Source organism: Scylla paramamosain, unplaced genomic scaffold (genome assembly GCF_035594125.1).
Source record: "Scylla paramamosain isolate STU-SP2022 unplaced genomic scaffold, ASM3559412v1 Contig39, whole genome shotgun sequence".
Taxonomy (NCBI): Eukaryota; Metazoa; Arthropoda; class Malacostraca; order Decapoda; family Portunidae; genus Scylla; species Scylla paramamosain.
In genome coordinates this window covers 519008-535614 of record NW_026973704.1, presented here as the reverse complement: position 1 = coordinate 535614, position 16607 = coordinate 519008, and the positions used below count along the sequence as shown (strand labels likewise).

General features: G+C 46.0%; 1 protein-coding gene across 8 annotated transcripts in view; it reads right to left on the bottom strand.

Annotated features, from left to right (window-relative positions):
• Positions 1–16055, bottom strand: part of LOC135097977 (uncharacterized) — a 170153-nt gene extending 154098 nt beyond the window's left edge. For all 8 annotated transcript variants that reach the window (XR_010266401.1, XR_010266402.1, XR_010266400.1 and 5 more), the window contains exon 1: positions 15775–16055. The gene's annotated coding sequence lies outside the window, so the exon portion shown is untranslated. The remainder of the gene's footprint in view (positions 1–15774) is intronic.
• Between the last annotated feature and the right edge of the window lie 552 nt (positions 16056–16607).

The following is a 16607-nucleotide window of genomic DNA, read 5'->3' as shown; positions in this document are numbered from 1 at the left end:
GCTGTAGCCAGTATCACTTTACTAAAACACTTGTTACGCAGCCTGGAATGTTCAGGAGCTCATCACGAGGCAACACAACTAGCGAGGCAAGGAGAGAGGCAAGGACGGACAGACCAGACGGACGGACGAACGGAGGGAGGGAGGGAGGGAGGGAGGGAGTCTGGTGTGTAATAGGCTGATGTACTATTCATGCCTAGACGCTCGGGGACTGCTCCTGCTGTTGCCGTGAAATTCTCCGCCACACCAATATTATTACCCCAATATGACCCCCTTCAATTATGTTGTTGTTGTTATTGTTGTTGTTCTCTGTGTGTGTGTGTGTGTGTGTGTGTGTGTGTGTGTGTGTGTGTGTGTGTGTGTGTGTGTGTGTGTGTGTGTGTGTGTGTTTCATAACAATTTGACATGGCAGGATGCAAAACGTTTCTCAGTAATGAGCGTGTTCACATCCTTCTTCCCGCCACGAAAAAAATAGAACACCTAAGACGCCACGGCAGTGAGAGAGAGAGAGAGAGAGAGAGAGAGAGAGAGAGAGAGAGAGAGAGAGAGAGAGAGAGAGAGAGAGAGAGAGAGAGAGAGAGAGAGAGAGAGAGAGAGAGAGCACTTCTACGTTCTCATGTCGTCATGTTGCACAAGTTATTCAAGAGTGGCAGTCACTAATTCACCAGCACGACCTGTCAGTACACCGAGCACACGCTTCCTGGAAAATGCTGCAAATCCTTCCCATGATACTACGTGTTTATGAAAAGCAATGCTTCTCATCAGCAGCAGCCCTGTGATTTCAGATTCATGGGGTGAGTTTGCATTAACTGCTTCTCCCGAGCGGACGTGTTTCCATTACTTCATATCTAACTCAAGCAGTCTCCACCAATATGTTAACACTTTGCCTAATTTGTGGTTCATGTTCCTTCATTACTTTCATCGAGCAACTGTCGCCACACAGTGAAATGCTCTCGTCGTTAAATGCAAGGTTTTCATTACATTTCACATTATTCTAACCTTTAACAGAGAGAGAGAGAGAGAGAGAGAGAGAGAAAAAAAAGAGAGAGAGAATGATGAAGCGAATAGCTTTGCCTTGAGCTTGTTCAACACTGCCGCGTGGCTGGCTGGCTGTGTTGTGTGATCCGTGTATGTATTAGCGCGTCTGGCGCGACACGTTTCGCTTATATACTAGTTTATAGCCGTGCCTGTGACTGCAGGAGGTCCACGCCACACGCCGTGTTCGTTTGTATATGAAACTGCAATGGTTTAGTTTTTACGAGCACATCAAAGAGCCGCACGTCTCATTAAGTGTTTTTACAGCGGACCGCTTGCAAGGGAGGATTGCTTGTTTACAGCAAGTAATTTAATTAAAGATTCATGTTATACCTTCACTGTTTTAATTAAATCATGGTCATAAGAGTTGAGGGTAATGAGCAGCATGTACGTAGCTCTTTGTGTGACGCTCGGTGAGACATGCAACACTGTCTGTCTGTCGGTCTGTCTGTCTGTCGGTAGTGGGAGTTAACACGATACTTGGGAACACTGCGCCGACTCCTTAAGCAGTCAAGGCCTAAGTGAAACACGGGATTCATTGTCCGAAGCACCAACGACACGAGATGGCAACCGAAACACACACACACACACACACACACGTGGTAATGGCTCTCCCGCCCACCTCATCTCAGCAAATGTTTGTTGGCAGTTTTCCACATTAATAGGCCGCAATTTTCCTTAAGTAAAGTCGTCTTGGTCTCGTTCGGAGTAAATTACCATCATCACAGTAGTTTGTAGTATATTTTTTCATCCAACACTCTCAGACTTCCCCACACGTCATATTGGCAATTCTCTCCTTCCCCCACCATTCTCTCTCTCTCTCTCTCTCTGCCGTCAACCACAACGTGCACACCTTCCCTCCTCTCCTCACCTCAGACTCTGTTGACTGATAACTAACGTGCTTAATTTCCCATTGGTTTGTACCGGAACTCCGCCAGTCCCTACGCACCACAGATGACAACTCTGCTAACGCCTGTCGGCCTCCAGTGATCCCTCGTTACAAACTTTTCTGGACCCTGACCGGAGGAGGCAATGAGTGTTGTTCTGTCTGCCTGCCTGGCCGTGAATAGGCTAGTGAGCTGCCCGCTAGGTATCCTTACAGACCTCAGACCTCGCCGTATTGCTCGAAATTAAACCAAGTACTGCTAGTTAATTCAGACGGGTCGCAATTACTATGGATTCGTGGAAGACCAAAGCTTTTCCGCTCGAATCAAGGTCTTAACGAAGGCGATGAAACACCTCCACCGAACCCAAGTGAAGGCGAGCAGACGGAGTGGCGGGCAGGAGTGGTGGGTCAGTGGCTTCTTACCTTGACCTCCGTGAACACAGGTGACGGCACACTTACCTGCAAAGAAAACGGATTATCAGCACGGTTGTTATATTCTACCTGAGTACAGCCTTACTGTATTTTTTTTTTATGTGTGCATATTTGTTACATTAAGAGTGTCGAGCTGATGATGAGCCAGCTTTGACTTAAATAAAGCGTAGAAATTGCAGTGAAAGGAATATGAAAAGTAACAACTTAGACTACGGAAAGTAACAAATAAAGATCAAGGAACGTTTGTCCGCCATCTTCCTTTCCATCATCACATCCACCCTTTCAAAAAATAGCATTATAAAAGCCATACTATAACTTTTTTCCTCCCGTCAAATAAAGTCGCCATTTCCTATTTCAGTGGAGAGCCTGTGAGCTGCAAACACCACAACTTCACGGCGCCTTTGTCCCCCCTCGCCTGGCTGGTTGTCTTGCATCTCTCCGACACTCCAATTCGTGACTCAGCCTCCACTCGTCCGTGAATCCCCGATGCACCCTCACCACCACTACCTTTATCATCACCGCCCCTTCAATAGATTGGCTTCTGAGGGCAGCTCCATTGTCCCTAACCCCTCTCTGTCCGGATTACGTTGCGTCTATTTTTGTTTGTAATGATTTATTTCTATGTGTTTGTTCTGTCATTGTCTTCCTTCACACACACATACACACTCTCTCTCTCTCTCTCTCTCTCTCTCTCTCTCTGTATATATATATATATATATATATATATATATATATATATATATATATATATATATATATATATATGCCTCCACTCCCTCAATCCCTCCCTTTTCCTCGCAGCCAAAAGGTCAATGGCATCAAGGCAAATCTAATCTTCATGTTTTGAGTTGCGGAACCTTTCAAAACCATTACTGGTGAGGCAGAGAGAGAGAGAGAGAGAGAGAGAGAGAGAGAGAGAGAGAGAGAGAGAGAGAGAGAGAGAGAGAGAGAGAGAGAGAATGTGACAGGAAACAAAAAAGTAAATAAAAAAAATGAATAAATAAAAAGATATATTAATTTTAGGTCCACTTCTGTAAACATGGCGGGGCACGAAACCTGAGGCGGCGTGCTAAATGGTATATATTCTGACATTTGTTTTGTCCATTTGTTTCTGTCTCATTAGGCCGCTAATGACACGCCGGTACTGAGGAGGAGGGGCGGGAGAGGGTGCGGGAGCTCAGGGAGAGAGGGGAAGGAAGGGAGGGAGGTTCACTTATTACGCTCAACACATAGCCATTAAGAGTTTCATTTGCAATCGGTAGGATAAAGAAAATAGGTACAGGTTATAGCAAATCACGGAGGCCGAGGCGGGGGTGTGTGGGTGCAGGTGGGTGGCGGACGAGGCGGGGTGGGGATGTGCGGCGGAGATGTGCGGCTGCAGGTGGGCGGCAGAGAGAGAGAGAGAGAGAGAGAGAGAGAGAGAGAGAGAGAGAGAGAGAGAGAGAGAGAGAGAGAGAGAGAGAGAGAGAGAGAGAGAGAGAGACTATAACTGAGATGCAGGAAACTTCTAAATGAAAAACAACAAGTTCTGTCGCCTTTACTAATAAGAATGTACCCTCTCTCTCTCTCTCTCTCTCTCTCTCTCTCTCTCTCTCTCTCTCTCTCTCTCTCTCTCTCTCTCTCTCTCTCTCTATCTCTCTTCGTGGCGGTCAGAGAGAGCTGGCTGGCACTACAATAGGCTTTGGTTGAAATGTTCCAGTTATACTCTCTAACTGCACTTAAATAACTAACTTTTCCAATATGGCAACACGTGATTGCCCAGAACACTCCCTCAACCCTCCCCCTCTTTCCTCCCCGAGTGACGGCAGGCGGAGGCACGGGCGGTGAGACGTGATGAGAGGAGTAGTGGCAGTGATGGGCGGGCCTGGTGATGTATGGAATAATGCGTGGTGTTGACAAAGAATGGGATGAGAGGTGAGTGATGGTGGTGAATACGCGTCTAACTCAAGGACAAAACAAACAAGTACACACAACACCAAACAAACAAGGAATGCAACCAAGCCTCGGGTCTCCTTCACCAGCGAACAATTGCTGTATTTCACAAGGCAACACAACAAGGGGACATTTAACAAGCATTTAGGAATAACGAATCACATGCAGCTTCTTACCTGCTATCCTGCCTATCTGCTAATTTTCTACTGGTATTCTGTCTTTTTCTTTGTTATTATTCTTCCTTCACTTTTATGTTCCCTCTCACGCCGCCTCCTGCTGCCTGATCAGCCTCGTGTGGTTGCCGCTCATACCCCCTCTTGTTCTCGTCACCTTTACTCTGCTCTCCACTATAATATTATTTTCCTCCTCCTCTCTCACAGCTTCCTCTCTGGCCATGTCCTTTTACCTTCCTTATTTACTTCATCCCTGTCATCTCATATTCCTACTTTTCCTCTTTCCTTTCTTCCTTCGCGGCTCAGTTTTACGCTACACACATCTCATGCCTCCCTGCTCACTACAAACCTGCTGACACTTTTACTCTTGTCACAGCACGGCGGCTTTTCCTTCCTGCTTTCCTGCGTGACTCCTTTTATGTTCGCTTTTATTCCTACTTTCACACTCTTGTCTCTCCTTCCCTCCTTTACTTGCCTTTCCCTGCCTCGCCGCGGTCGCCATCAACGCTCCCTCAAGGCTCTGCCGCGGGAAACCTTAGCCTTGCCATCTCCTTTTCGCCTCCGTCATTCTCAACACACTTCGCCTTCCTCTCTAAACACACTCAGCTCGCCTCTCACACTTGTGCATGTCGTCTTCGCTCATAACCGGCACTCCCTCACTCACTGTCTTCCTCACCTCACGCTAGTCCCTCTCTTCCTCCTCCTCCTCCTCCTCCTCCTCCTCTTCTTCCTTCCCTATTGCTCATAAAAGTTGCCCTTCTTTCTTTACAACCCCTCGGACGAATCTTTTATTCCTGCAGCTTCATAACCACTTTCCGTCACATTCTCTCTCTCTCTCTCTCTCTCTCTCTCTCTCTCTCTCTCTCTCTCTCTCTCTCTCTGTCTGTCTGTCTGTCATTTTTTTTCTGACAGACACTCCAAGTTTCCTCTTTCCATTTCCAGCTGTCTCCAGCATCTATTTCCTTCGAAAGTTCTTCCCTTTCTTCGTGGCATGGAATCTTTCAAGCTCACCAGAGTTTCCTTAAAGTTTCCCAGGTTGGTTTCCTTCAACACTTTCCCGCCACAAGACAAAAATACGGATCTTCAAATTCTTGAGGATATTTCGCAGCCAAAGTTACACATTTCCTAAGAAAAAGTTGTCCTCTACTTCACAGCATCTTTTTCTTCTTTTCTGTCCCTTTCCTTTGACGATGAGACTCACTCCACACCTCACCACCATCGTCACACCGCCAAGATCGTTCACCACACCACCAGCAGCATTCGCTACACCGCAAGGAGCTTTACACTAATAATCACCACCACTGACCTCAACACGCCAGCCGCCACGAAGCCTTGTTGCACTAACCACGCCACCACCGCACTGTTAGCCACGCCTCCACGGACCTTTCAAGTCTTCAGCACATAACACGCATCATCGAACACTTCGCCGTACAAGGTTCATCAGAATCTAACTCTGTCTGCCATCTTCATATTCAGGTTCTCTATTTTACAGCTACGCGCGCATAGGAAGAAGCCTCCGCCGTCCTCCCCCGCCACTCCTGCCGCTCCTGCCACGCCCTGCCTTCATTATCTCTTGCAATGGAAGCTTCATGCTCTTATTTTAACTTAAGAAGAGACACTGTCATATTCGATGCAAACTCCTTCTCCTGCCTCCTCCTCCCTCCTCCTCCTCCTCCTCCTCCTCCTCCTCCTCCTCCCTCCTCCTCCTCCTCCTCCTCCTCCTCCTTCTCCTCCCCCACGGGCAGCTCGGCAGGGACGTGCACGCACCCGGCCTGACATCCAGCTATCAATACCACAAGACCTGCTTTGCATATTTCCCGTGACGATGCAGGAAGGCCCACCCCACACCCACGCCCCACGGAATGGAGAGGCCCGCCCCACGCACCCCGGGGATGGGGAGACCCACCCCACGCCCACCCAAGGGGAGGGACACCTCATGTTTACGTTTTGTGAGTGATATGTTTGGACTGCACAAACCTTCTTTTTGTTTACGCCCCGCTGCCTTAAAACGTTCACGAAGGATGGAAGGTTACATCGCACTGGCAGCACAACGTGGGACAATTGGTGACCAGGCTGCCGCACACCCCCGCCTGCTTGCTGCTGCTTGCACACATCCGGCACTCACGGTGACTGAGGGCACGTGTGGCTGCAGCGATCCGTGGGGAAAAACACCACCACAGAACACAAAGGTCAACCTGTTTTCCCTCGTTTGTGACACATCGAGCAAACATGTTCCGGATTTACATCACAGCGCCACAAAAGACATCACGAGGTTCATGAATGTGCTCACGTCTGCTGCACGATAAACTCTTCTCAGCACCAGGCAAGGCCACGCGACCCTCGGGGGATGTGCGGCGGAAAACAAGGTGACGCGTCCTTCCTTCAAATCACATAACTACCAAACCACTCGTCTGTAATTTGCTAGTTTTCATATGCTGAGTGACTCTCTCTCTCTCTCTCTCTCTCTCCTCTCTCTCTCTCTCTCTCTCTCTCTCTCTCTCTCTCTCTCTCTCTCATCTCTCTCTCTCTCTCCATACTCTTGATCACTACCACCACCCACCACCACTACTACCAATACCACTATTACTAGTAGCACCACACTATCACACTCATAATACACACACACACACACACACACACACACACACACACACACAGCCAGTCTATCTTTCTAATCCTTCCTCCATGTCATATTCTCACTCCCTCTACTTTTTCCTCACTTTTCTTCTTCTCAATGCCTCCCTTGCCTCCCCCTGGCTGAGGTGAGACGGGTGGGGCATGAAGGAAGGTCTGGGGCAGATGGAGGAAAGTGAAGTGGTGGAGGAAATTGGAGGAGTTCCACCAATAGGTGTGGAAAAGCTAAGAAATTTTGTCACGGATGTGTTAGAAGAGTATATGGAGGAGGAGGAGGAGGAGAAGGAAGAGAGAGAGAGAGAGAGAGAGAGAGAGAGAGAGAGAGAGAGAGGTGAGAGGAGAGAGAGAGAGAGAGAGAGAGAGAGTGAGTAGAGAGAGATGAGAGAGAGAGAGAATGTTAGTACCGTTAAGTTACAATATCCCATTACACACACACACACACACACACACACACATACACACAGGGCAGAGGAAGGAGAGGTAAGGTGGTGGGCAGTGACACAGGCACGGGATTGGGAGGGGGCAGGGAGGAGCAGGCTGGGGAGGGAACTGGAGGGGGAAGGAGGGTTTTCATGGCCTGCAATGAACGGGCCTGCAATCCTTCAACTTATTTGAGACATTTTTGGATTATTTATCTATTTTCATGGTTCACTCTGGATTTCCTTCACGTCTGAATCTAAGAACACCCGAAAGTTTAGCTAAATATTGATGTACAGACGGGGAGGGAGGCAGGGAAAAATCTGCCTCTCAGCCCTTATATTTACGTAGCGCAATACACACACACACAAACACACACACACACACACACACACACACACACACACACAGTCCTACCCGAAGATCATTCTGAGCTCTTTCCGTAGGGCTTGCTGGGTGACAAGCAGTGTGTGTGATTCACACACACTGTGTGTGAATCACACACACACAGTGGCGGCCAAGGGGGAAGGTCTGATGACGTCGCGTTTTCGGAGTGGGTGCTCTGAACGGGGCAGTACTCAGTGCCTTATTTGAGGCATTTTATGGGTTGTTTATCTATTTCCGTGGTCAATTCTCTTTTTTCTTCACTTCAAGTCTGGAAACACTGGGGAGTTTAGCTGAATATTGATGTACAGACAGAGAGGGAGGCAGGGAAAATGGCCGTCTCGGGGCTTATATTTACGTAACGCAATTCATTTTGAAAATCGCGAAAAGAAAGAAGACTACATTTTCTGACTTACCCTTTACTTTAACTAATACACAAAATATAAAAACATTACCGAACTCAGTAATAATAACGAAAACTAAAAAAAAACAATCTGTAACTTTTACGAACGGTACCACAAAAACACAATAATATCGAGAAAGGAAACACAGCCAGACTAGATTATATTACAGATTATAAATACAAAAAAAATTTACTTGCTAGATAAATAAAGAAAACACTAATTCTTGTTGGATATTATTATTTGGTACATGTTTCTTACATTTTTTCTAAGTCTTAAATGAAATACCAATGCAAACCTGCGCGTGCCGGTAAGAAAAAGTGAAATTAAATAAAGTGACGAAGTTGTTATTTTGTCGACAAACAAAAGCACAGCTAGAACAGATCTTATTATATTTTATAATTTAGTATGTCTTTCTATTAATAAATTAAATATCAAAACAATGACAACTCCATCAATAACAGGAAAATAATAATATGTTGCCGAAAAGTTTTTTTTTTTTCCTCGTCTTTTCCTTTCCGTAACTCCTCCTCCTCTTCCATACCCCTCATACTCCAAATCTCCCCTCCACCACCCCCTACTCCGCATAGGAGTCTAGGAAAACACCTGGAAACACCTGGAAAACCCTAGAAATTATGCTAAATACTGACAGGGAGAGACGGAAAATTGTTACCTTCGGCTTATCTGTGTCAGGCTCGGGGGGACTGGGCGCCAAGGATACTGTGTGTGTGTGTGTGTGTGCGTGAGGCAAAACGATAGAAATGCTAGTTGGATGGGTGATTGGTCTCAGGTCCTACTTAACCTCACATCGATGCCACAAAAGGATGAGTGGGCGGGGTATCTATCATGACGACATCTAGTCTCGCTGCCAGTGCCTGTACTCGTAAATTTTAGCAAGTTTACATTGCCTCTATTATGAAGATACGAGACTAAAGCATATTTTTGCCAGTCAGCTCGGGGTATCAAACATTCACTGCCAAAACAGCATCCTCATCCGACGCTCTCTTTAAGATTTTATTTGCGAAAAAGGACAGGACACGGCACCTCAAACCTTTGGTAACATACTAAAACCAGAATTATGAGACATTTCTGCCAGAAACTCCACTATTTTCAATAAGCTTTCAATAGGCTCTACATGAAATTGAGGATTTTCTATCTTTTATTTTTTTATGATTCTCGTAATAGATTAACAAGATTTCTACATTATCAACTGGGGAATCACTCTTCAATATTCGGCTAATGACCTCTGTGACCTTTGAAAACAGTTGTGATGAGAGAGGGAAGCGTTTCAGGCCTAAGACAGGGAAAGGCCTCTTAACTCACGCCTCTCACCTTTTATCCCTCCTCCGTAACCTCTGACATTGCTGACAGCTCCCTCGCCCCCCTCCACTCGCTTCTCCCAGCTGTAGCTCGCCCTCCTCTCCCCTCGCTGTCACTGAGCTAAGATGTGCAAGACTCCTCCCCTGATACAATATTCCTGTGTGAACTCTTGTCATCACCACGTTCTTTAAAGGTGGAATCTCTCTCTCTCTCTCTCTCTCTCTCTCTCTCTCTCTCTCTCTCTCTCTCTCTCTCTCTCTCTCTCTCTCTCTCTTTCTCTGCACCGCGCAAGATCAAGACAAACAAGCAGGACGTGGCCGAGATGGATCCCGCGATACTCGGCTAACTCGCTTCCTTGGGCCGCGTCTTGTCCCGCTCAGCCAGGGCGACTTGCGGCGGCGCGGCTTGCAAGGACACACTGCACAGCTTCGAGCAAGACTCCCCGCTCAGTTTTATTGGTGGTGTGTTTACAGATACAGCAAGAAACATAATTATAAGCAAATACATGAGTAGATACACGACGCGACACGAATACAGAGAAGTAAAGATGGAGGAGACGATAATAAGGTTAATCAATCAAGTAAGGTACGGTAGATGATTTGTACAGGTGAGATAAGGTGTACAGGTGAGATAAATGGGGAGAGTCACAAGAAAGAAGACGAGAAAAAATAGAAAATAAAAGTTATAAAGAATATGAACGGTAGCGACGGCTGCATGCTGTAACCCATCACCCTGCACCCCATCACCTGTCTGTCTATCACCCACCACCCAACACCTGTCCACCCATCATCCCATCACCTCCCTACCCATCACCCCATCAGCTCGGCAAGGGCGGCGCGTCCCTCAGTGATGAAAGACGCCCCAAGATTAACTGGCAAGACAAGATGGCAGAATAATGGTGCTGATCAAAGGCGCGGGTGGCAGGAGCGGAAAAACTGGACGGCTAATTTGCCTGCGATGTCTCAAGACCCTCCCCTGCCGTCCGTCGCCCCCTTCCCTCCCTGCCGCGCCCCCTTCCCTGCCGCTGCTGTCCTGTCCAGCTCCCTCATGAACCACACAACACTCAACACTCCACCGGCATGGAGGAAGGAAGGAAAGAACATTCTCTCTCTCTCTCTTTCTCTCTCTCTCTCTCTCCTCAGACCTTAGATCAATTCTCATTACAGGATAGCTGTGCCTTTTTCCCTCATCTATCTTTCCCGTCCCCTTACATTTCCACGCCTTAATTATGTATATTTTTCTTCCATCTCCACGCCTTAATTATGTATATATTTTTTTTCCAGACGTACAGTCATACAGAAAAATATTCTTACTAAAATTACCCGTGTCATTTTGACTCAACGAACGAAAAAATACTGGAAATATTGTTTAAGAGAGAGATGCACTGGTAGCCCTGCAGGGTGTCGGTACACCTAAGCGTCTCGAAATTTCTGCATTTGAGTCCCTCAAGATGCAAAGTAACAATACCAACACGCGTGTCTTGCGAAGTCTCCATGATGAATGGCTATGGAATGCCGGAGGTTGGCTGACGTCCACTTTGTATCTGATATCTGTGGTCAACGACTCAAAGATTCGAATCCCGATGTGATGCGCAACACGCCTTCGTGACGTTTCAGACAGCCAGGCTTGCCAGCTATTCCGAAACTGATAGAATCACTCTATATTTTTCTTGAATTAAGCGTTCATGAGAGTAAGAATAATTTTGTGTACTTGGTAAGTCTTGACACACACGCGCCGCCACGATCTGTGCTGCGAGGCTCCAGAACCACAGCATTCCGCACCGAGCAGGGGAGTCGTCTTCTTTTGTCGTGTGTTTGTCTTCGTGTTGGGTTGTGTTTACACTCACCATGACCTCGAACTTCCCAAGCCAGGCGTCACTCTCCTTTCGTTTATCCATCACTGCCTCAATTCTTTTTTTCTTCTTTGTTTTCATTTCAATCTTTCCTTCCCGCACGCTCCATCAACGCTCCTCTCTCTGTGCTTATAACAGTTTTTTTTTTTTTTTCTGAGTGAGGTTATATTTTTTTTTTTTTGTTTCCGTCGCTTCCCACGCTTCCCACGTGATTTACAAAACGTGACAGTCTATGTAATACCTATCCACACACACACACACACACACACATTTGCATTCACGATTTCAAAACATAATTCAGAAGAAAGTGAAAGCAATAACCCACGTCAGGATAGAACAAGTCACTCTTCTTTCGTCTTTTATTTATTTTTATTTTTTTCTCACGAAACGAGTCAAATCTACTACTGTTGCTACTGCCCCACACACACACACACACACACACACACATCACAGACATACACAAGAGTTCCCTCCAGAGCGGCGCCCCAGCTCACTCCTTGACTTAAAGATGACAAGACCCAGCTTTCTCTGTGCCTTAAACCTTCCACCGCCACACTTCTCTGACACGTGTAAGGAACAGTCTTCCAATCAATTCTCCACATGCTAAAAGTGTGTCAGGGAAACAGAAGATAGAGCGAACTGATGTGTAGCTTTTTTTTATTGACGTTGCAAAAGGAGGTCATTAAACTCTAAGCAGTGGCAAGGTCCTCTTGAGTTGCCGTCAAAGCGCAGCACTTAGTCTGGTCACGCTGGTGTATTTATGAGGAACGCGGACAGTCACGGGAAGTGTGCGAAGCTTCGTTCATCGTGATAGTGGCGAGGCAGGGAGGGTGTTACTGGCGCGGCGCACTAATGCCGCGCGGCTCTCACATAAATGGAATCCAGCGGCGCACTTTGAGGCATTGAAGGATGGCCGCTGTGGTGCTTCGGTGGCGGCGGGTTAAAAATCACCCCCAGCATGCACACGCGGCGTTTGAGGATCGATGGCGTCCTTTCCGATTCCATGAGGGGCCATTTCTCTCCCCTACGCAAAATATTCCGTTCCCATTTTTGTAATGTAGCCAGATCAGACCAGACTAGACCACAATACCACTAATCGAGCTCCCTCCAGACCAGACTAACCTAATCCACAGCAAACCAAAGTAACTTAAATCAGACACCAGGTTAGTCCCCGTGAAGACGAGACCAGTGGATGCATGTTTAGCCCAAATCACAGTACTTCAGTTCAGTCCAGACCAGCACAGTCCAGCCCAGCCAAGACTAGACGGCCCAGCACACCTCCGACCAGGCCAGCCCACCAGTACTAAGCCTCACGGTCACATCAAAGAACGTTAACGTAAGCCCCTTTGCAGCTCAGCGTCTCGTCTTGTTAATAATGAAGGCAGCTTTTGTTCTCCCTAGTAAGCCTTTTAAAAGTGGCACAAAAACGTTAATAATTCAGGTAACTTCACAGGACATTTCTGGATATACTTTTCACTGATAGTAGTAGTAGTAGTAGTAGTAGTAGTAGTAGTAGTAGTAGTAGTAGTAGTAGTACTGAACTACTGCTACTAACAAGAACAAGAAAAACAAATAATGATAATAATAATAATAATGATAATAATAATAATAATAATAATAATAATAATAATAATAATAATAATAATAATAATAATAATAACAATGCTATCCTCATTTTTATTACTATTATTATTATTGTTATTATTATTATTATTATTATCATTATTATTATTATAATTATTATTATGAGGCATTCGTCCGCAAAATTAATCAGAAAGCAGGAGCTATTTCACCCTCTAATAATGAAAGCATTCTAAATACCAAACACACACAGGAGAAGCACAAATGCGTGGTAGGGCAGTGGCAAGGCTGATGCAAGGCTGCGAGGTGTGGTGATGGCGGTAGTGGGAGGTGATACCTGCCTGGATTCACACAACATACGCTAAAGTTCCTTTCAGCAGGCATACATATAACGGTCCACGCGCACCAGGGGACGCATTAGATATACTCGTGTGTTGATAATTATTATACATGGATGAGACTGAGGTGCCCTGCTGCTGTGAGAGGCTCCTTGCACGTGTCAAGAGCAAAACATCAAGAGAAATAGAGAAGGCAAGCTGTGCTGACCTTTGCCTCTTTCTCTTCCTCTTTCCCACCAGGCGTTCTCTTTGAGACTATCGGATTTAACAGAGCAATTAAGAATATACAAAAAAACTATCATATATAACGAGGAAGGGATGGCGCACGAAGCAATCTGCAAGCTAATTACGCAGAGGTGATTAAACCGGCTGAGGAAATTACACCGAACTCGTTTATTCCTGATGAGTTTCCAAAACGACTCCACCATTTAAGTGGCAACTCACTCCTAAATGTGGACACAATTCTGCCTTGAAAGAATACCAGAGACAGTCAGAGTCCACTGATATTCCACACGCTTGGGCGTTTTCTCTCCTGGAAATTGTTTCGTTCAAAGAGAAAGTGAACAAAATTCAGCGCCGCCGTCTTTTTCTTGACAAGGTAAAGAGATACACAATATGAGAAAATATCTCAATAGAAAAGATGAAGAATCACACAATAACAAAACACACCGGTAGAAATATCATTAACAAACTCCACAACAACAACAACAACACCTTTCTTTACTAAATCTGTTCTTCATTTACACACAAAGCTACAAAAGTGGAAGAGAAAAACTCGTGTCCCACCACCACCACCATCACCATCACCACAAAAGACGTGCACTGAATCTTTGCGTGGTGGCGCCCGAGAGAGTCCTGCGCCTTCTGCCACAGCGACTCCCAGTTCGGGGAATGCGGAGGCGTGGCGAGGCAGGAGGGAGAAGCGAAATAGGGACGGACTGCGAGAGGAGATAAAAGAGGGATGCAGAAAGGAGAGGACAGAGCGGGAGGCGAGAAAAGTGAGACTGACACAGGGATTTGGGGAGAAGGGGAAACAAAACAACGCAGGGACTCTTAAACTCCGCGAAAATATCCTGTCAAAAGAAAACTGAAATACACTGATGAGAGAGAGAGAGAGAGAGAGAGAGAGAGAGAGAGAGAGAGAGAGAGAGAGAGAGAGAGAGAGAGAGAGAGAGAGTTACACTAATGGATTTTCGCGCCAAGGTATTTTCGTCGATGGAATAGATAAGAATAAATTAATGGCACAAAAAACTCTTAAATTTTAAAAAGTAATGCAACATACATCGTGCAAAGAAAACGTGACGGCAGAGATGAAAGGTGATAAGGCGCGAGGCATCAGTGGTGGTGGTGGTGGTGGTGGTGGAGAAGGAAGAGGAGGAGTAGGAGAAATGTTAAAGGAGGAAAAGAAAGGAACAAGTGGAGGTAAAGGCGGAGGAAAAAAAATGATAAGCAACACACATACACGCTGTTGACGTTGATTAAGAGGGAACATTTACCAGGTGTGTGTGTGTGTGTGTGTGTGTGTGTGTGTGTTTTAAATGTACTGGAATCTGGAAACAGTCTCTCTCTCTCTCTCTCTCTCTCTCTCTCTCTCTCTCTCTCTCTCTCTCTCTCTCTCTCTCTCTCCCTGCTTACCTAGCCATCAATCTTCCTCTCTTATGTTCATAAAAGAAATGAATAAATAAATACACACAAAAGCAAAATTGCAAATATCTTGGCACATACAAAGTACTAATTACACACACACACACACACACACACACACACACACTGACACGAGAAACACTGAAGCATTGCCGGAAATACAGTAAGTGTAAAAGACATTATTGCATTAGTGTTTAAGATAATTCCTTTTTTACTTTGGTGTTGAGCACTGACATGATGATGAGGAATACTCACTGTAGTGTCTGCACGTCTGTAAAAGTTTTAGACAGTGTCCTCCTATAGATAACTCATAAATCCGCGTTAGAATTAAGAGGTGCTTCCCAGGGTCTATCTTAAGTCCACAAATTGTGTGTACAGTACGGCTTCTTCCACACATTGAACCTTGGAACACTTCCTAAGAGCCTAAGAAGGTAGTTCCTGGATTTATGAAGCATCAGAATTCCGGTGCTTCATAAATCCAGGAGAAAAGGACGCTCCGGAGTCACTTTACGCTTAGTGAAATGATGGCCAGCACGCGAGGACACTGTGAATAATAAACGCAGTGACGGCGTATGTGACATGCTGCGGACGGCTTGCCATTACTGAGAATATGTCTTATTAATGGTTATCTTAATTGTATGCCCGTGGTGATTCCTCCCTGACGTCACTTGTTATTCTCCTCACTGACCATATCGTGACGAGTTTTTACTTCACGTGGGCGACAATCAATCAGATGTAGCACACTTACTTGTTGCGGCGCGTGGCATCCAGGAGCTGCATGGAGGGGATCATGGCTGCCCACGTGATGGCGCGTCCTTCACAAACCTAAGCACTGCACTTGTATCATTGTGGTGCTTCATCCTGGAACACTGTACACATGATTTGCTCCGCGACACACTGACTAAATGAGCCTCCCAGTGTTTGATCCACCAACAACGCACAAACTGTTTGCCGTGAAGCACTGAAGCCACACTCGGGCACACACTGTTCTGTGTGGAAGTCAGAGACAGTGTGCGGCGAGGACAGCTTATTCTCACTGGCTGAATAGACCTCGTGACGCAACACCGAAAGGCGATTAGTCTTGATCTTGAAAGTCAGCTGGAGCGGGACATTAATTTGTTATTATTGGGAGTAAGTTTGAGGCCACTACTAATATACACTAAGAGCAATGTCTTCTCCTTCATTTCACATAAACGTGTCACGTGTAAAGTGTACAGAAACAAACTTTCTCATCTCGCGAACACCAGCGTCAGCTTCCGTCAGCTGACACTTCAGTAAATTTGGATTGACGGTCCTTATGGCGCTAATGAAATATTTCGTTCAGCATTACGACATCGAACTTTGTATTCCGTGATGGGAAAAGTTTTCACAAGGAGAGAAAACTCTCACCACTAGCCTCGCTGCCCGAGGCTGTCACTCCTTGACTTGCAGCAACACAACAACAAAGTGCCGCTTCTTTCCACTTCTGTGCCATGTAACGCCGTGTACACCTCCTGTCAAACCAATCAGTTTGTTCATCATCGATGTTTTTTTTTCCAATTGCAGTGCCTCCTGACAATTCCTTGATGGTTGAAAAAGCAA